The 23,120-nt window shown below is 38.1% G+C and overlaps 1 pseudogene; it reads left to right on the top strand.

Annotated features, from left to right (window-relative positions):
* Positions 1 to 1,897: 1,897 nt before the first annotated feature.
* LOC149158519 (NAC domain-containing protein 13-like) overlaps positions 1,898 to 23,120 on the top strand; it is a 49,086-nt pseudogene continuing 27,863 nt past the window's right edge.

Genomic DNA, 23,120 nt, shown 5'->3' on the forward strand with positions numbered 1-23,120 from the left:
TCTAGTCGCAGGGGTGGCACACCTAGGTCATCCTCTTTGTAATATCGGTGTTTGTTTGGATGGGAATCAATGACCATTTTTTTGATGCATCTCCTCTACAGGTCCGAAAGGAAATTCTTCAATTGGAGGCCAAGGAGTTTGGTGATCATGTTTACTTTTTTGATTCAAATATTGGAGGCAGTAACCTTAAGTGAGTTCTAGATCTAGGGAAGTTTCATAAGAGAAGGCTTCATTTCTTTTATTCTATTAGTTTACATCATTAATTGAAAACTCTACTGAGCATGGTAATTCGAGATAAGAAAGTAGAAACTACAAGGTGTTTGCAGGCCAGGAGGAGATCAAGAGAATATTGAGGTATATTAGGTATATCTTGGATGCCATTGTGGTCATATTAACTCGGGTGGAGTGTTATGTGGTATTTTATTTTGAAACTGAAACCAATGAGATTCCATAGGTTCCTGGGGTCATCAACGCTCTAGCTCAGAACTCTCCTTACACTATCTCTTCTTCCATTTCACCAGTTATGATTTTGGACTAATAAGTCCACCATGCACTCTGTTTCAATGTCTATTGTGGGGTAAAACTAGTGTTCTGTAAGAAATATTATCATATTTTTTCATTATTTCCATTGGGTTGATATATGTATTAATGTAGTTCACTTTGGGTACTTTGCATGGCTCAGTACTAGAGCCTTAGTGAAACTGGATGATTGAAATTGTCTATGTTATAGTTTTAAGTTCTTAGGCATTAGAGTAGGGTACTCTTGTCTTTCTACTTTTGTATATTATTGGTTAAGTTGTGTTTGTAGTTATCCCTGGTGGTCCATACAACCTCCCAAGACACTCTTTTGGATATATTTTGAACAACTTTCACTGTAAAATCTTTTGATATTAATAGAAATCTATCGAAGAAATTTACAAAAAAGACTAACATATTTTTTTTGTTATTATTACTATTAATAAAGTGTTATAATTAAATTCATTAAAATACTTATATTTTATAAATATTGATCAACTATTTAATTGATATAATCACATAAAACTATTAAAAAATTATAAATAAATTCAAAATACTTAGTTTTTATATAAACGTTCATCAACCATGATATGATGTTATAAAACTATCAAATTTCCAATTTGTTGATCACCATATTATATATATATATATATATATATATATATATATATAATTCAATAGTTTGTAGTGTTGTTCACCTTATCAAGAGGAATTACCTATTTTAAACCATCACTTCTCTCTAAGGTTTTCCACCTGATAAGATGGTTGACACTTTAAAGTCTTATTAGCCTAATGATTGTAACCTAGCCACACCTCATTTCCCTGTGTAAATTAATGATTCCAAAATTCGATTCCATTTCATAGCTTCCATCATTTCTCTATAAAACTATTCAATTTATAAAAGGAATGACACATTTTTATATTTCAACGTTGCGAGGACTCATTTTCCGATTTTATTGACTTAAACCTTGAATGGTATTGAAATGTTTGAACATTATATAAATTAGTATTGAAAACATGCTAATTATATACAAGTTGCAAATAAATATTGATATATTTACACTGAAGGTATTCCTACGATGGATTTGGCTTGGAAGCTTCAACCAATAGAAGAGGCTCAATTTCTTCCTCCTCCATCAAAAAATTTTTCACCACATGGTAAAGAATTCACTAAGCACGATTATATTTTTTTCGATCCTTTGATAGGCATGGTGAATATGTAGCAAGGTTTCTGTGTTTTTTTGTTTGACTTTGCGGTCATTTTATGAAAGGAGGCAACACCATGGAAAGAGGTGCAGTCGACCATGAAATAAAAACCCTCGACCCTTCAGTAAGCATAGCTTTACATTCAGTTCACATCATATCACAAGTTTGGGTGTTCATGGTCCACTTGAATTTCTTACTTCCAGTATTTCGATTTCATCCAACAGATGAAGAGTTGGTCTACTATTATCTCAGAAGGAAGCTTTCTAACTCAAAATTGAAGTTGAAGTCCGAGTCAAAACATGTTTAATTGAATGCAATTACAGATATTGATCTTTACAAGTATGAGCCATCTGTCTTAGTAGTGAGGGCATGCTTCCAAGCTAGGTATCAATACTCATTTTTCTTTATAGAGGGGAATAGGATGAAATACCCTAATGGATCGCAGAAGAACCGAGCTATCGAACATGGGTACTGGAAAACCACTAGTAAAGACCACCTGGATTTGTTGAGAAGGGTGATTGGTGGGATGAAGAAGACTTTGGTGTTCCATAGAGGCTTCTCACCTGCCACAAATTGTGACGACTATGAGTAGAAATGCTATGATGGTCTTCTCGTCAGACGATTTCGAGATACCCTTTTCGACCCTTAGAAGCACACCTTCAAATATGAAGGGGAAGGAAGAGTACAAAGAAAGTGGGGACGAAACTGTCAAATTGGTAGGGATAATGGAGGAATTGGCCCAATAGATCGGAGTATTAATTATGAACGAATATATCATATATTTAGAGGGTGCAATATTGGTTAGGGTTAGATCCAAGGATAAAAACCATAAATATGGGTTATATATATCCTTTCATGTTGACACTCTTGTTTCATGCTTTGTATGTGTAACACCCCTACCTTATGTACTAAATTATTGTAAACCTAAGTTGAGTTAAAGCTAGGTGTGATATCCTCCCTTGTGTTGATCCAAAATGGATCCAAAACACCCTCTAAGTCTTCAAATATTCAAAACTATCACATGAGAAGAATTTTTGGAAAAAAAAGTTGGATAACACTATTGGGAGGCAAAAACATAGAGAAAACATTGAAAAACAGAGTATCGGTGGTCTAAAACTATTTTGCATGAGAGCCGCCAGATCTGGCCGATCAATGGTCCAAATTCGATCCACATATCGCAAATTGGCGGAGGCTATCAGAGGCGGTCACATAAATGTTGCGATAATGATCAAAGGGGTCAACAAGGACCATCGATCAAGCACGCAGATCGACAACCCACGTTAACCCACCATATCGCATCGGCAAATTATAGGGGAAGTGCTTACAACAGTCTTGGGCTCATGCGACATGAGATTGCAAAACGTCAGATCGCAAAATTACATCGGAGCAACACAGAGGAGCAGGGATATATATATATATATATATATATATATATATATATATATATATATATATATATATATATATGTGCGATGCGATAGCTAGACTTGATAGAGGTATCAACGATATTCCATAAAATTTGAGATCCGTCAAATGACAGTTTCTATGTATTTTCGCGTATTTCGTTTATTAAACGAAATATGAAGGGAAGCACTGATGCGATGAAAACCAGACCCGAAAGGGTTTGTGAATGAAAATATATATATATATATATATATATATATTGTTTCAAGTTTGATATAAGTGGGATTTTCATATTTTAATGTATCTTTTAATACAAAGGAAACAAGCAGGATTTCAGGAGGACCAAAGTTGTAAAGAGGTTTTGGCTGGGCTCCAGCCGAGCCCATACATTGGCTGCCACGTGTCCAGGCTAAGGAGAGAGAAAACCACCCTTATTCAGCGGTTAACCCCCATACGAAAGAGCTACCCGAAATGAACCACAACTGTTGGATCCAAATCTCCCAGATCAACAGTGGAGATGTGATACGATTAAAAGGTGGACCCGATAGGAGTTATAAGGTAGAATTGATAACATTTCAAATCCAATAAACAGAAGTTTGGTGATTTTTCACAGTTTTTAGTGTATTTATTTGTGAACATAGAGAACGTTGTTTCCGAGGATTTCAAAGGCCCGATGACCCATTATGTTATAGAACAGGTGGCCACCATCCCTAAAAGTGTTTAATAATGATTGCTAACGCTCAAAGGGGGATCTGAGTGGACAGAGGTTAGGAAGTCAGAGAGCCTGAGAAGGAGAAATGAATAGACAACGCCAATTGGCTTTAAAGCCACAGACAGAGAGAAAATAGTGGTAGGCAGTGCTGGGACAGAGCAATAGAGATAGAGAGTCTGTGAGGAGAGTCTGTGTACTCAAAAGAGACTTGGGGGATCCAAGTAAAGCCTTATCATTTTATATCTATTGTGTGAGGCTCAATTTGAGCTCATTGTTGTAAAAATCTATTTTTGAAGACATAATAGAGAGGTCACCATTGAAGGCTGGACCAGGAGACATAGCCCAGGAGTGTTGGGTGAACTCCTTATTAAACTTGTTGTGTTTATATGTGTTTGTCTATTATGTTATTTAACTACTTCATTGTCTATGTATTTCGCAATCTTATCGATCCATTGCACAAAGTAACATAGGCATATCCATGCAGATGGGTCTATAATACCTTAATAGTTATCTAAGATCTTATTATCAGATCAAGTGGTATTAGAGCTTTAGGTTTGCTAAGGTTAGACAAGCTTGTGCTGGATTGTTGAATGCTAACTAGGTCAAAGCTCAAATTAGGAGAAGGAGAACTGGTTGAAGCTAACCCAAAAATTGGAAGAGTCTATCCAAGGAGGAAAATGGCAGAAGAAATTCCCTTGGAATCAGACCCTCAGTTCATGGACAGTGTTATCACCCCAAGAATCTCACCTAGGTTGTAAATCAGTGATGCTCAGAAACATTACAAATTCAACACTTATGGTTGGATAAGATGATGGATAAATGAAGATATGTAGCACATTTAAGCTAGATAATCACTCCTACTATGATTATCCCCAGACATGGGTGAAAACCCCCAAACTACAGGGCTTTTAACTACCAACTACTCACAGTTTAAGATAAAGGTGATGATGGAGAAGACTAATTACACCAGCAGATGCACAGGACCCTGTGATGGCCAGCTGCAACCAGTTAGAAGATCTGTAAAACTATTGCTTAATACACAGACAGGATGACAGCTCCCTGATATTAAAACAACAGCAATCTGCAAGCAATTTCAATGAACCACTACATTATAACACAGAGGTGGGATGACAGCCCCTCTAATGTTAAACATTTACAGCACATCAAACAAATGCAAGCAGGCACAACCTGGAACAAGAAAGAGAAGTGGAAAGTGAGCAAATGACAGCAAAAGAAGCTTGTATTAGTTGAAAATCAAGACCAGAAGCTGCAGGTCTCATAGTATTTACAGTCTCCAGAAGTTAAAGGCTACAACAAAACATTCATTCATCAAATACTCATCAACCCCATTACATCTGTGTTCTCAGTATATATGGTGTCTCATTACACAATATCTCTGCTACCCATGCGTGGAGGAGCCCATAAATGGTCACCAACCACATTTACATTCAGAAATGGGCCTCTGATACAAATCTGGCTGTGTTGTAAATGGATTTGACCCCTCTGGTGCTCTGTAGTCCTCCTCTAAGCAGGTGGCGTGAAATAGAAAAGGAACCATAACCATTGAATGCTTTGATAAGATAAGCGGTGTCCTGCTTCCTCCTTGGCCATATTGTAGATTAATTGCGGCTGTTGAACATTGAAATGGCTCAATCATGACTGTGTTGCTTTTAAACAGTGAAACGCTGCCAAACTGCCCATTCCCGCCCATCACTGCTTCAATTTTGACTTTTAAAAGGTTCAAGCATGGTTCATTCAACTATCGTGTCCGCCTTTCAGGTCGCAATGCATATTTTAACAGGCCAATCCTTTGTTTTTTAATATTTGAAAAATACTCATAAAACTGCTGCAAAATCATGAAAAATGGCTTTGGCGGACCTGAATAATATATATATTTGACTTTCGAACCCTTTCAGATCTGAGACCCATCGCAATCGGCACCTACCAGGCATCCTTTGTATTTCCTTATATTTCATTATATACAGAAAATGTGCCCAAAACCATTGAAAATGGCTTTAGCGCGGACTTGAAATTTTATCAAAAATCATTCATAATCCCATCGAGTCTGGGCTTCATCGCTATCGGCACCCACCAAGGCTTCCTTTGTATTTTCTTTATACAAAGAAAATACACCAAAAACATTGAAAATGCGACGGGCGCGGCCCTAAAATTTTATGAAATGGAGCGTTGTATAGCCGTCAGGTCTGGCCCATCGCATCGCAACATAACTCATGTTAAAAGCCCTGCCCCTTTGACATCGCCGATAGCGATATCGACGATTGCAAATATATATGAGAAAGGCCCATACTCCATTGGAAACACTGATAGTGATACGCTGATATCGCTATCGGCGATCGCTCATTGTGCAATAATAAAGCCCAACTCTTTTGTCAGTCCTCCATTGCGATACACCGATGCGATATCGGTGATTGCTTATCGGCGATATTTCATATTGCTGCCACTGCCTGCCTCCTCCGACTTGCGATATGCCGATGCGATCTGGACCGTTGATCGGCCAGATCCAACGGCTGAGATGAATGCAGATCTTTAAGCCTGTAATTTTGATTTTGCATGGTTTTTGGAGTGTTTTTGCTCCCGATAGTATATTTCCACCCTCCTAAGGGCTTTCCTCTTGCAACTTTTTCAATCGGTGGAAGGCTTTTAATCAAAATTTGAGGATTTCAACAGCAACAATGGATCCTTTGGCATGATTATAAGTGTATTTGCAGCCTTTGAGAGTGTTTGAATCCATTTTTTATCCTTTTGCATAGCAAAGCTAACACTGGCTCCTTCTGGGGATGAGATCCTCCCTGTGAGGTCTCAAGAACCTGCAGATCAATGCCTTTCCAGCAACAAACAAATTAGCCAAAATTCCTAGTGTTCCATTGGGCATGGAGTCTACTACAGCTATACTAAAACTGATGAAAGCACAATATTTACAGCTTTTAAGGCCAAAAGACCTTAAATCACATAAGTTTTTAAGAACTGCCCATTAACTGGGCCATCAAAAACTGGTTCTCCTCCCATACTTTTCAGTATGAAGGTGTTGTTTCCTTGAATCTGTGAAATGATGAAAGGGCTTGTCCAGAGAGCATCAAACTTCCCATGATTGCCTTTCTTTTCTTCAAATGCATACCATTTTAGAACCAAATCCCCAACCTGCAAATTATTTCTTTTTGCCTTCTTGTCAAAGACTTCGTTGATCTTTTGCTGATGTGCTATAGCTTTTTCAATCAACTGCTCTCTGATCTGATATAATTCTGTTAAACCAGTGATTCTATTGGCCATATCATCTTCTTCATTCTGCGTTGTTTGGAGCAACTTTGCCACAGGGAGGGTAAGTTGAATTGGAAAAACAGCATCGGTACCATATACTAGCTTGAAAGGAGAGTAGCCTGTAGATTTCTTGATGGTTACCCTGTCCGCCCAAAGTGCATATTTGAGCTTGGCATCCCAATTCTTCTTATTATCCTCCAACAACTTCTTAATTATCCTGATCGGACTTTTATTAGAGGATTCTGGTAGACCATTCCCTTGGGGGTAATAGGAGGTGGAATGAACAAGTTTAATGCCCATTGAATCACACATTTCCGCTAACTCTTTTGCCCTGAAGGCTATTGCATTATCTGTTATAAGCTTATGTGGGCAACCAAATCTGCTGAAAATGTTTTCTGATAAGAATTTCATGACCACATTATGATCAGCCTTCCTTGTTGGGATTGCTTCAATCCATTTTGTAAATAATCAGTGGCAACTAATATCTACCTGTGCTGGCCACTGGAGTGTGGGTTGATTTCACCAATGAAATCCAAGCCCCACTGCTGAAATGGTCCTTTTGCAATTATTGGCTTTAGGGGCAGGGATTTTAACTGCTGCTTACCTTCAAATCTTTGGCACCTGTCACAAGTTTTAACAAAAGCAAATGCATCAGAAAATAAAGAGGGCCAATAGTACCCAGCTCTGAGAATCTTATGGGCTGTAGTTCTCCAATAATGATGTCCTCCACACATGCTGTTATGGAATTGCTGCATAACTTCTATTGACTGTTCTTTGTCCAGGCATCTTAAAAGCACTCAGATGGATCCCTCCAATAAAGCAAGCTATCGTTGATGCAATATTTCGTTGCTTTGAGCTTTAGCGTTCTTGCTTGGCTTTGAGAAAATTCTGAAGGAACTTCTAGCTTTAGAAGGAAATTAATTATTGCAGCATACCATCTACATGAAGCTAGGTTCTCGGCCACTGACTGTCCTCTCTGCGATTCAGCCATTTCATGCTCTTGTATCTGACCATTTTCTGCTACAGTGAACAAGAAATCAATGTCCAAAGACCTGCAATTTTCTTCAGACAACAACTTAGCAATCCCATGACCTTTTACCAGCTTTGAGGGCTTCAGCTCTATGTTGAATTCTATCATTTTTGCAATCCATTTCGCTCTTTTTCCATTAGTATCAGGCTGCTTTTAAGACATCCTTTATTGCAGCAGAAGGCACATATGCAACTATTTTGGAATGCAAGATGTACACTCTGAAAGCTTTCAGAGATTTGATAAGAGCATAAGCCTGCCTTTCAATAATATCATACCTTAGTTCAGCATCCCTCAGATTCTTGCTGAAAAAGGTCACTGGATGCTCTTGACCTGCTTCATCTTGCTGCAACAGGACAATTGCAATGGTATCCTTAGAGGCGAATGAAAATAGGTGAAACTCCTTACTATAGTCAGGGCTTATTAAAGTAGGAGCCTCCACAATAGCCATCTTAATGGACTCAAAATATTTTCTAGCCGCATCAGTCCACTTTACCTCTGCTCCCTTTTTCAACATGGAGGTTATGTGCTTGACTAGCTCAGCAAAATTAGGAATGAACCTCCTAACAAAGTTAATTTTGCTAAGAAAAGACTGTATGTCTTTCTTTGATCTTGGGAGAGCCAAGGCCTGAATTGCTTTGACTCTTTCTGGGTCAATTTGAACACCTGCAGCAGACACTACATGCCCCAACAGTTTGCCTTCTTCCAAAGCAAATTGGGATTTTTTGGGATTGAGTGAAATTCCAAATTTCCTGCACTTTAAAAACACCTTTTTAAAATGTTGTAGATGATCATGATGGCTGCCAAAATAAACAGTTATGTCATCAAGATATATTAGCATGAATTTATCCTTTTCACCCACAAAAGCAATATCCATAGCGCGCTGAAAGGTGGCTCCAACATTCATAAGCCCAAATGGCATTTTGGCACACATGAACGTGCCCCAAGGAGTGGTAAATGTTGTCTTTTCTTGATCATCTGGATGCAAAACGATTTGATTAAAGCCTGAAAATCCATCTATAAAAGACATTACTTTGGCACTTGAGACTTGCTGCAACAAATGCTCCATTTTTGGCAGGGGATAATTATCCTTTTTAGAGCATTTATTTACATTCCTGAAATCCATGCACAATCTGATTTCTCCATTCTTCTTCCTCACAACAACCAGATTGGCCACCCATTTAGAATATCTGAGAGGCACTATAATCTTAGCAGCCAGCAACTTTTTAATTTCTTTCTCAACCAGAGGAAGGAGCATAGGATTCATTGGTCTCAGCTTCTGTTTGAAAGGAATAGTGCCTTTCTCAAGAAGAATTTTATGCTGAATTATATTCCTGTCATATGTTTTCAGATCACTGTATTCCCAAGCGAACACATCAGCAAATTGCCTCATTAATTTGCAGTATTCAGCACTCTGGTCAGCAGATAGATTAGTAGACAGATTTATAAATTTGGGCTGACCTGGACCTCCTATATCATGCTTGCAAACTGTAGACTGATCTTCTTTTTGGGCAACTTTGTAAGGCACATCATTGTGGTCAAACAACCTCTCAAGAGGAATTAGACCCTTAGGGATATGGTTACTAGGAAGCTGGACTATGCTATTCTTACCAATTGTTATTTCTAAGCTGGGACTTGGGATCTTCTAACAAAGCATCATTATTTTGGTCAATTTGCATTTCAGAGAACTCATCAATGACTTGAAGGAACCTATTTAACTCATCATCATCATCAAAAACCTTCCAATGGTGGACATTATCAGGCAAGGAGGGTCTATACTTCATTTGTACCTCATAAACTAGTTTGGGAGGCGATGGAGGGATGAACAAACTAGCTGAAACAACAAGCTGATTTTGGGCTCTAGGAATATATGAAATGCAGAAAAAATCAAAGAACTCTTTGACTCTCCATACCTCATCTCTATAAGCTCTCAGCCTTCGATGCTTTGCCTGGAATGTTTTATTTACTTGCTGAATTATCAGATCAGCATCTCCAAACGCCTTCAGATTTTTTATCCCTCTATCTTTGGCTGCATGAAGGCCCAACAACAGTGCTTCATATTATGCTATGTTTTTTGTCACCCGAAAAACCAGCTTTAGAGACAATTGAACTGTTTCTTGTTGTGGAGATACTAGCACCACCCCTACTCCTGCAGTCTCCTTGGTACATGCTCCATCAAAGAACATCTCCCAAATCTGACCTCTTGTATCATGCTCAGCCTGAGCTATTGGTTTCCTGATCTGCAATGCAGCCTTCTGAGATTCTTCTATTTGGAGAATGCAAGCTCCAAAATCAGTGTCCACTGCATATATGGGATGGTTTGTAGGATTCTTCTCATCACTAATGATATATGCCAGCTGTGCTTCTTTGTATAACCTCCTTCTTTCTCCTCCAAACACTGGAACAGTTGCATATGATAGATCATTCTGCAATGTCCCACCTAGTCTCTTAATCCACCCTCTAGACAACAGCATACCAAACTTCGGAGGAACATCAACCACCACTATATCCATCATCATACTTTTCATGGGCAGCTGGGTTAAGGTAACGGCCAGATCCTTAATTAATCCAAGGCATTTTACCTTCCTTGAATCAAAAGAGAACAAATCATGATAAGGTCTAGTGATATCAAGGCCTAACTCTTCCATGACAATTTTAGGCATTAGATTGTGGCTGGCCCTTGTTTCTAGCAGGCAATTGTGGAGGATTTTATCATGGATAGTTAATGAAACATAGAAATATGGAGAACTATTATCAGTAGGTTCAATCATGGGGCTAAGCACAATAGTAGGCTTGTCATCTTGCAAATTGACAAAGTCAATGGAGGTTTGTTTAGATTCTAGTTCAAGGGCCTCAAGGATGGGTTTTATAAATAATTCACTCTTCACCAACTCAGCCAGAGGCATGGATATTTTCAATTTCTGAATTTCTGACTCAAAACTAAAAGAAGAGAATACTTTATCAGCAGTTTTTACCTCTTGAACTGGAGCTTTGAGGGTGACAGGATCAGCTGTTGGTCTTCTTTGCCTGCTATTCTGTGGCATTATTTGAGTAGCTGCTTCTTGTGCAACATTTTCTTTGACATTCTTTGCATTGGATCTTAGATTATATTTTTGCTACTGCTCACTAGATTGCAGAAAAATACCACTGTCCCACCTCTGACTGTTTTGCTCTTGCAGCAATGACTCTTCATATTTGGCCAATGTTAAAAATGTAGCGCTGCCCCTATCTTCCAAGCAGTGAATTTCATCCTCATCTTCTTCAAATTGTTCCCCCTCCATGACTACATTTTGAAAGGGAGCTTTAACTTGATGATCTTCTTTTGTTTCTTCACCCCTTTGCATAATTTGTAGCTGCTCATTTGCTTTTCTAAATGGGTTTGGATTTCTTGGAGCAAATGTGTTTTGCTACCTTGTTTTGCCTGAAGTCTGCTCGACCTTTAACTTAGAAATTTCAGCAGCCAATGACTCAATCATTTTAGTCATTTTGTCTAATTTAGGCTCTGAAGTTGAGGCAGGGGAAGAAGAAGCCTCACCTCTCAGCCTTCTTCTATCAGCTTGACTCTTTAACTTCTCTGCTGCCATAATATTGGATTCCACCTCCAGGGCTGCTTCTTACATATCACCCAGAGTAGCACAACGTCTTTCTATTAACAATAAGCAGAAATCAAAGTCAAAAGCATTGGCATATGTGAGTTTGGCAGCAGTGGGGGTAGGCTTTACCTCAGCTGGTATTTTACTATACATTCTATTAAATCTTTTATTGAAGTCAGGCAAAGACTCACCCTTTTCTCTTTTCAAGTTTCCAAACTCTGTATGATAATACAACAAGTCCTTCTTATCTCCCCATTGCTTCAAAAATACCTCATCTAATGCTTCAATATCTGTTATGGATCTTTGGGGTAATTCTCTAAACCACTTCCTAGCCTCTCCATCAAGGCTTTGGACAAAAACTCTCATCCATACATCATTCTCATTTATATCTAAATTATCAGCATAAATGTAAAAGGCTTCAAGATGTTCTTCTGCTGTCACTCCCTCTATTCCAGTAAATTTAGGCATATATTTTTGATATTCTCCTATAGGCATGGCATTTAAAGGTGTAGGCAATACCAAAGGTCCATATCTAGCGGCAACAATCCTCTCAATCCTAGTAGGTGCATGCTGTCCTGCCATGTTTGGAATATGTGGAAGAACACTAACAGATGGAGCGGTAGGAAATAATGTAATGGATGGCAGAGGTAATGGGATGTTTTGGACAGTATGGGAAGCTTTCTTTGGACTGAGATTCAAAGGGGAACTAACTGCACAAGGGGCTGAACTAATCTCTGAAGGAATTTCTATATTAACATTGCTGGGCTTTAAGCCTTCAAGCTGTAATTCTCCAGTTATGAATTCATCTTTCAGAGATAAATCGGAGCTTTTAGGCTTACCTGATCCTGATGCCCATTTCTGTGATGATTTCTTCGATTTAACAATTTTCTCAGGGTCATGCAACGGTTCAGCTGGAGACTTCTACGGATTTCTTCTAGTATGCCTCACAAACTGAGCCAGAACTTCAATGTGGAGTCACCAAAGGATGGTCTCCCACCAATGGAGTCGCCAGAGAGAAGATTACAACCAATACTGTGTTCAAACCTTGTCTGTCATCAAAGCTTGAAACTATGTCGTTCTCCCAAGGAAGCTTGAGCTCCGATTCTCCTCTCCCCGGCAACGGCACCAATTTATGTTATCACCCCAAGAAACTCACCTAGGTTGTAAATCAGTGATGCTCATGAACATTACAAATTCAACACTTATGGTTCGATAAGATGATGGATAAATGAAGATATGTAGCACATTTAAGCCAGATAACCACTCCTACTATGATTATCCTCAGACATGGGTGAAGACCGCCAAACTACAAGGCTTTTAACTACCAACTACTCACAATTTAAGATAAAGGTGATGATGGAGAAGACTAATTACACCAGCAGATGCACAGGACCCTGTGATGGCCAACTGCAACCAGTTAGAAGATCTGTAAAACTATTGCTTAATACACAGACAGGATGACAGCTCCCTGATATTAAAACAACAACAATCTACAAGCAACTTCAATGAACCACTACATTATAACACAGAGGTGGGATGACAGCCCCTCTAATGTTAAAAATTTACAGCACATCAAACAAATGCAAGCAGGCATAGCCTGGAACAAGAAAGAGAAGTGGAAAGTGAGCAAATGACAGCAAAAGAAGCTTGTATTAGTTGAAAATCAAGACTAGAAGTTGCAGGTCTCATAGTATTTACAGTCTCCAGAAGTTAAAGGCTACAACAAAACATTCATTCATCAAACAGTCATCAACCCCATTACATCTGTGTTCTCAGTCTATATGGTGTCTCATTACACAATATCTCTGCTACCCATGCGTGGAGGAGCCCATAAATGGTCACCAACCACATTTACATTCAGAAATGGGCCTCTGATACAAATCTGGCTATGTTGTAAATGGATTTGACCCCTCTGGTGCTCTGCAGTCCTCCTCTAAGTAGGTGGCGTGAAATAGAAAAGGAACCATAACCATTGAATGCTCTGATAAGATAAGCGGTGTCATGCTTCCTCCTCGGCCATACTGTAGATTAGTTGTGGCTGCTGAACATTGAAACGGCTCAATCATGACTATGTTGCTTTTAAACAATGAAACGCTGCCAAACTGCCCATTCCCGCCCATCACTGCTTCAATTTTGACTTTTAAAAGGTTCAGGCATGGTTCATTCAACTATCGGGTCCGCCTTTCAGGTCGCAATGCATATTTTAACAGGCCAATCCTTTGTTTTTTAATATTTGAAAAATACTCATAAAACTGCTGCAAAATCATGAAAAATGGCTTTGCCAAACCTGAATAATATATATATTTCACTTTCGAACCCTTTCGGATCTGAGACCCATCGCAATCAGCACCTGCCAGGCATCCTTTGTATTTCCTTATATTTCATTATATACAGAAAATGCGCCCAAAACCATTGAAAATGGCTTTAGCGCGGACTTGAAATTTTATCAAAAATCATTCATAATCCCATTGGGTCCGGGCTTCATCGCTATCGGCACCCACCAAGGCTTCCTTTGTATTTTCTTTATACAAAGAAAATACACAAAAAACATTGAAAATGCGACGGGCGCGGACCTGAAATTTTATGAAATGGAGCGTTGTATAGCCGTCGGGTCCGGCCCATCGCATCGCAATATAACTCATGTTAAAAGCCCCGCCCATTTGACATCGCCGATAGCGATATCGGCGATCGCAAATATATATGCGAAAGGCCCATGCTCCATTGGAAACGCCGATAGCGATATGCCGATATCGCTATCGGCGATCGCTCATTGCGCAATAATAAAGCCCAACTCTTTTGTAAGTCCTCCATTGCGATATGCCGATGAGATAGCGGCGATCGCTCATCGGCGATATTTCATATCTCTACCACTGCCTGCCTCCTCCGACTTGCGATATGCCGACTTGCGGATCTTTAAGCCTGTAATTTTGATTTTGCATGATTTTTGGAGTGTTTTTGCCTCCCAATAGTATATTTCCACCCTCTTAAGGGCTTTCCTCTTGCAACTTTTTCAATCGGTGGAAGGATTTTAATCAAAATTTGAGGATTTCAACAGCAACAATGGATCCTTTGGCATGATTATAAGTGTATTTGTAGCCTTTGAGAGTGTTTGAATCCATTTTTTATCCTTTTGCATAGCAAAGATAACAAACAGTTTCATGACCATGAGATCCATGGTGGAAGAAATGTATCAGGAATTTAAGAAGGATCGAGGTGAAAGCACCTCAACACCTGAATGAAGAAAAGGAGAAGAGGAACCTCTTCTATTTGCCCATTCAGACAGCAAAGGGAAAGGAGAAAATCCTCCTCCGTCAACACCTCCTTCTATCCCTGAAAATAAATAGAAGAAAACATCTTTGATTAAATTAGATGTAAAATTTGATTTGCCAGTCTATGATGGAGAATTAAATGTAGAAAAGCTAGATAACTGGATTAGACAGATTGATGTGTATTGTAGGGTGCAAAACATTGTTTCAAAAAGGAGTAAAATTCAGCTAGCTAGCCTTCACCTTTGAGGAACTGCCTTGGTGTGGTGGGAAGGCAGGACCCAAGCTGATTTGAAGAAGCATGGTAAAATTCTTTCTACCTAGAATGAATTTGTTTCTACCCTTAAAAGATAGTTCTATCCACTAGCTTATATGCAGCAAGCCATGATGAGTTGGCAAACTCTTCACCAATTAAAGGGGCAAAGTGTACAAATCTATACCCAGGAATTTAGAAAAAGAGCTTTAATTCTAGGCATTTCTCTAGACTCACTTGAAACTTTGTTGAAGTATGTAGGTGGTCTGCATAGCTATTTGAGGCACACCATTCTCATGTTTAACCCCACTAGCATAGATGAGGTATCCATTCAGGCTACACATCTGGAGGCTAGAGGCAAAAATGTGAACCCAGAGATTGGGGGATCATCAAAACCAACTGCAAGCAATAACAAGGAAAAGAAGAAGCAAAAATGGAAAGAGAGGAAGGAAAACATTGTACAAAAAGGAAAACCTTCATGCACTCACTACAAGAAGGATGGACACGATGATGAATATTTATGGGCTTTGCATCTGGAGCTGAAATCCAAGAAGTTCGATAGCAAGAAGAAGAAGACTTCTGTTGTTATTCAGAAAGATTTGGGGTTAGACTCAGGGGATGAAACAATAGTCACAACCACAGGTATAAAAGGTAAAAATTTAGAAGCATCTACTAGTAATTCTGCATAATCTATTGATAATGAAGAAAATGAGAGGATAAGACATGAACTTTTTCATATTAGAGTTATTTCCAAGCATCAAAAGATTGATACTTTATTTGATAGTGGATCACAAGTAAACTTGATTTCTAAAGCAATTGTAAAGAAGCTGGGATTACTAACCAAACCTCACAAGAAACCATATCCATTAGGTTGGGTATGTGATAAAGCAAAGCTACAAGTGACTAAACAATGTAAACTTAGGTTTGCTATTAGGTCAGCATTTGTAGATGAGGTTGAGTTAGATATAGTTCCCTTGGACATATGTGGAATTGTTTTAGGAAGTCCTTACTTGTATGATAGAAAAGCCATTTCTTGTAGAGCTGAAAATAAGTATCAACTCACCAAAAGGAATAGAATATATTGTAAGAGCTCATAAACTCAACAATAACTATACTCTCATAAACTCAGGGTAGATGAAAAGAATTGTAAATTCATGCAAGCAATTTTTACTAATGGTTGTAAAGGAAAAGAAACCTGATAAAAACAATGTATTTGAGTGCTGTGATGCTAAATAGAAAGCTAATTTAGAAAAAGTTGTTTTAGAATATGATATCCTATTTCAAGAACCTAAAGGTCTGCCACCCAAAAGGGAAATAGTACATGATATTCATTTGCATCAAGATGCTCCATTGCCTAACATCAGAATGTACAGGTTATCCGCTTTAGAGAATGTAGAGATCAAGAAGTAGGTATAGGAGTTTCTCGATAAAGGGTTTATAAGACCAAGCACATCACCATGTGGATCTCCAATTGTGTTGGTGAGAAAGAAATATGGTTCGTGGAGGATTTACATTGATTATAGAGCACTGAATAAAATAATGATCAGTAATCGTTATCCTCTTCCTCACATTGATGATCTATTAGATCAGCTGAAAGAAGTTGTCTACTTTTCCAAGTTGGACTTGTGTAGTGGCTACCATTAGGTCAAAGTTGCAGAACAAGATGCATGGAAGACTACTTTCAAAACAAAGCAAGGGCTGTATGAATGGCTAGTTATGCGTTTTGGCTTAACTAATGCTCGTGACACTTTCATGAGAGTTATGAATGATGCACTCTGACCTTTTATTGATGATCTTGTAATTATATATTTATATGACATTCTTGTTTTCAGTAAAACATGGGAAAAACATTTAAAGCATGTAAAGCAGACTCTAGATGTTTTGAAAAAATAATATCTCTGTGTTAAGTTATCAAAATGTGAATTTGGAAAAACATCTTTGAATTATTTGGGTCATATTGTAGGGGGTGGTGAATTGAAGATAAATCCCTCTAAGGTCGAAGTCATTGTGAACTGGCCTAAACCCAAATCTGCTATAGAAGTTAGGAGCTTCCTAGGAGTAGCACAATATTGGAGAAAGTTTATTGCTAACTTTTCCTTGATTGTAGCTCCCTTACATGCTTTAACAGGTTTGAACAAGGTGTTTCAGTGGGGTGGCAAACAACAGAAAGCCTTCGACACCTTCAAAGAAAAGATTAGTACACCACCAGTACTTGCATTTCCAGATCTTTAAAGACAATTTGAGATTGAAACAGATGCCAGTGACTATGCCATGGGAGCAGTGTTGATGCAACATGGTAAACCCATATGTTATCATTCTGATACATTTAATTCTGTAGTAGTTAATTATCCCACATATGATAAAGAATTGTATGCATTAGTATAGAGTGTGAAAAAGTGGAAACATTACCTAATGGGCAAAGAAATGTTTATACATACTGATCATCAACCCCTTCAATATTTACAGTCACAAACTAAATTGCAGCAATCAAGACACTATAGGTGGATGGGTTTTCTACAACAGTTTCATCTTGTCATCAGATATAAGAAAGCCATACACAATAAGGTTGTAGATATGTTGTCCAGACCAATCATAAATGCATCTACTATACTTAAGCATAACTCAGTATTGCATGAAAGCTACATTGAACAATATGCTCAAGATGTAGATTTTAAAGATGTATATGCAACTTTAAGTCATGGCAAACAAGTAGAAGAATTGAATTATCATGTTAAGGACCAACTCTTGTATCATTTGGGAAAGTTATGCATTCCTCAAACTGAAAGAGTTAACATAATCTAAGAAGCACATACTTCTCTAATATCAGGTCATTTTGGTGTAAGTAAAACAGTTGCACAGCTGCAAAGATTCTACTATTGGCCAAAAACACATGAAACAATTTCTATATATATTAAAGGGTGTACCATGTGTGCTAAAAGCAAGCCCAACAATAGAAAATTAGGCTTGTACACTCCACTTCCAATTCCTTCTCGTCCTTGGGAAAGTGTTTCCATGGACTTTGTTGGGGGATTGCCAAAATCTAGAAAAGGTCATGACTATTTATATGTTATTGTGGACAGGTTCAGCAAAATGTGTATTTTAATACCTTGTAACAAGCAGATTATAGTTGAACAAACAACGAAGTTGTTCTTTCAGCATGTCTGGGTTCATTTTGGGTTACCCACTTCCATTGTATCTGATCGAGATTCCCGGTTTGTTGGGAAGTTTTGGTCAAGTCTATGGGAATTGATGGATACCAGACTGAAGAAAAGCACAACCTTTCATCCACAAACAGATGGCCAAACAGAGGTGGTCAACAAGATAGTGATCCATTTGCTCAAGGGCTATTGCAACAAACATCCCAAGCTTTGGGATGAACATTTGTGTTATGTGGAACATGCTTACAACCATGCTAAACATTCTTCTACACAAAGATCTCCTTTTGAGAATTGTTTTGGTTTTATACCAAGATCTCCATTGGATTTTGTCTTTAGTAAAGACATAGCAGTTGATGGACATAGTGATGTGGACAAAGCAACCAAGTTCATTGAACAGATCCAAGAAATTCACTAGGCAGTGTAGGAACAGCTAGAACAATGCCAGGCCACGTACAAGGCATGGCATGATAAGCATCGAATTGAGCATAGCTTCCAAGTTGGTGACCAAGTTTGGCTGTACATCAGCAAAGACAAAATGCAAGGTGAGGGAATGAAGCTGAAGCTAATAAGGTATGGGCCTTTCAGGTTACTTGAGAAAATTGCTGAGAACACTTTTTGCCTTGATTTTCTAGCTCACATGCACATCTATTTAGTGGTTAATGCAGAAAATTTGAGATTGTTTGAACCTTCTTTAATTGAAGATCCCAAAGAGCAAAGTCAATTGCCTTCTATTGATGATCTGTTGCCAGAATATCTCAATGAGTTGCAGGAGGATACGGTGAAAACTATGCACAAAGGGGATATTGAGTACCTCAAAATTGGACTCAAAGGTTCAAAACCAAGCAGTGAATGATGGATGGAAATTGGACAAGTGAGGAAGCTATATCCTCACTTGATTGATGCCTAGAAACCAACTTTTGGTGGTCCAAAAGCCTTTTCAATGGGAAGGCGTGATCCAAAATGGATCCAAAACACCCTCTAAGTCTTCAAATATTCAAAACTATCGCATGAGAAGAATTTTTGGAAAAGTCAGATAACACTATCGGGAGGCAAAAACATAGAGAAAACATTGAAAAACAGAGTATCGGTAGTTTAAAACTATTTTGCATGAGAGCCATCGGATCTTGCCAATCAATGGTCCAGATCCAATTGACATATCGCAAATCGGCAGAGGCTATTGGAGGCGGTCACATAAATGTTGTGATAGTGATCAGCGAGGTCAACGAGGACCATCGATCAAGTGCATAGATCGACGGCCCATGTTAACCCACCATATCACATAGGAAGATTACAATGGAAGCGCTTACAATGGTCCGGGGCTCATGCGACATGTGATTCCGACAAGTCGCATCACAAAATTGCATCGGAGTTACATAGAGGAGTGGGGCTATATGCATATATATATGTACGATGCAATAGCCGGACTCGATAGAGCTATTAACTATATTCCATAAAATTTGAGATCCATCAAATGATAGTTTCTATGTATTTTCACATATTTCATTTATTAAACGAAATACGAAGGGAAGTGGCAATGCGATGAAAATTGGAACTGAAAGGGTTTGTGAACGAAAATATATATATATATATATATTGTTTCAAGTCTGATATAAGTGAGATTTTTATGTTTTAATGTATTTTTTAATACAAAGGAAACAAGCGGGATTTTGGGAGGACTGAAGGTGGAAAGAGGTTTTGGCCGGGCTCCACCTGAGCCCATACATTGGTTGCCACGTGTCCAGGCTAAGGAGAGAGAAAACCACCCTTATTGGGCGGTTAACCCCCGTACGAAAGAGCTGCCCGAAATGAACCACAACCGTTGGATCTAGATCTCCCAGATCAATGGTGGAGATGCGATGCGATTAAAAGGCGGACCCGATAGGAGTTATAAGGCAGAATTGATAACATTTCAAATCCAATAAACAGAAGTTTGGTGATTTTTCACAGTTTTTAGTGTATTTCTCTGTGAACACAGAGAACACTGTTTCCGGGGATTTCAAAGGCCCAATGACCCATTTCGTTATAGAACAGGTGGCCACCATCCCTGAAATCATTTAGCAATGATTGCTAATGCTCAGAGGGGGATCTGAGCAAACAGTGGTCGGGAAGCCTGAGAGCCCGAGAAGGAGAAATGAGCAGACAGCGCCGATTAGCTTTAAAGCCACATACAGAGAGAAAACAGAGGCAGGTAGTGCTGAGACAAAGAAATAGAGACAGAGAGTTAGTGAAGAGAGTCTGTGTACTCAAAAGAGACTTGGGGGATCCAAGTAAGGCCTTATTGTTTTGTATCTATTATGTGTGGCTCAATTTGAGCTCACTGTTGTAAAACTCTGTTTTTGAAGACATAATAGAGAGGTCACCACTGAAGGCTAGACCAGGAGATGTAGCCTAGGATTGTAGGGTTAACTCCTTATTAAACTTGTTGTATTTATATGTGTTTGTCTATTATGTCCTTTAACTGCTTCATTGTCTATGTATTTCACAATCTTATCGATCCATTGCACAAAGTAACATAGGCATATCCATGCACATGATTCTGTAATACCTTAATAATTATCTAAGATCTTATTATCAAATCATGTGTGTTAAATTATTGTAAACCTAAGATGAGGAAAGCTAGGTGTGATACCCTCCTTTTTGGGTTAAACTATTCTAAACCTAAGCTGAGGAAAGCTAGGTGATATGTAATATGAAAAGAAAATGTGTTATTAAATAAATTAATAAAATAAATCACTTGGAGGGTGGAGCACCAAGAGAGAAGAGATTGTTGCCAAATCCCACTAAAGAATGGGATAGAGATGAATCTTTCATGATAAATCTTCTCGAAGATTCTAGATAAGCTTGGATGGATTGGTGATCCATTGGATGGATGGGAGATAAAGATCCATCGAACATAAAATATTTGCGGGAGATAAAGGCAAGATTTTATGAGGAAAAGCCTCGTGGGAGATAAAGACGAGATTTTCCAAAAAAGACCTAGGCAAATGGAAAAATCCATAAAAGAAAGATACCTCTAATGGAAACTAAATCATGAAATAGGGTATTAAATACCCAGTGCATCGATCAATTGAGGACAATTGATCCTTGGCAAGATCTTCAGCTCGGGGGGAATCAGAGGTGATTCATGGTTGGGTGGTGGTGCTCCTCCCTCCAAGTGAGGTTTTAGTTGGTTTCAGATGCATGGAATGTTTTGTATGATGACTCTTACTCTCTCTCTCTCTCTCTCTGTTATAGTTCTAGTTTGTTTATGAGAAGAGTTCTTAAGTTTCTTCGCCATGAGAATGTTTGAGTGAATTACATATGCTTATGTATTAATAGATTTAATGGTGTTTCCCTCTAATATGATGAGATTCACTTGCATGGAATGTGTTTTATGTTAATCCTTACTTGTTATGAGGTTAAATCATTTAGCTCAGATATACTGATGGTTGAATTTATCTCTATTATGGGAATGCTAGATTTTCTTATGCATGTTGCAATCCAGTGTGAAGTTAACTATAGAAGAATATTCAGTGGGTAACAGTTCTAGTACCCATTCATGGTAGAATTTGCATGTGACAGTTATTCATAAATAGATTACCTGTGTTAATGTTTTTCTTATGAGAAGGATTGCAGTTTTATACATGTGACCCCTTTTTCATTCAAGAGCAGAGTTAATAGCAGAAGCATAATATGTAGTTGTAAATACTAACTTTGTTTATGAGGAGATCATATATAAATATACCTGATCATCTTGCATTTAATAATGGATTATAGTATGCTTATAATTTCCTAAATTGGTAATTTCTTATGCAAGCATAACAATTGTAGAAATAATGCTTCTCATGGTATGACCAATGGTTCAATTATCTGTGTTTGTGTGTTTAATAAGACTGCCACTACTTAGGCTAATTCTATCTAGCTATGCATGGGAATGAAAGGTTGGCCGATAACATATTGAATATGTGTACAAAAATATGATCATGATGTACAACCATGATAGCTACAATAAACTTAAATTAATGTCGATTAATGCTTGCAAGAGTTATTTCATAGTTTTGTTGGTTTCATATCAGGATTCATTCCCTTTCTGCAAGTTTAGATTAAGTTGAAGGACTAATCTAAGAGTGTTAAATATGGTTCATTATCTTACTGGTATTAAATAGCTAAGATTTTGAGTATAGTTGCCTAGATGATTAATGTGCATGTAATGATTTAGTTAACTCCACCTATGACTCCATTGAAATTTAACTATAAATAAAAAGAAAATTTTAATTAATGGAGCCTAGTAGCTATTTTTCCGAGGTAGTCACAAAGGGGTATGTTACAAATGTTATCATAGTATTAAGTTCAAAATTTTTGGCCTATGTGACAATCTGCCTCTGCGGGATATGACAAAGTAGGAGAACCAAATAAAAAAAAAAAACGCCCAAAATTTATAAAGGGCAAAGCTAAATTTTGAAACATAGAACATGTGTATATTACATTGATTTTTTGGAGGATATGATTCCTTGACGAGGAATCCCAATATTTATATGATTATGGAGGTGGCATGTATATGCTACTCCACTGTATATAACCTTTCCAAGCAGTTAAAAGTGATGAGGGTTTTATGCATTCGAGGAGAAATGCGGACCTTGTAAATGAGTTAACCTTGTGGCATCATGGGAAAATATTAAGAAATTTTTGACTTCTTTCCCATCTTGGGTGAAGTTTAAACTTAGAATATG

Source organism: Pinus tabuliformis, chromosome 5_2, assembly GCF_031772625.1.
Source record: "Pinus tabuliformis cultivar Carrire ecotype Pingquan chromosome 5_2, CPIR1, whole genome shotgun sequence".
Lineage (NCBI taxonomy): Eukaryota > Viridiplantae > Streptophyta > Pinopsida > Pinales > Pinaceae > Pinus > Pinus tabuliformis.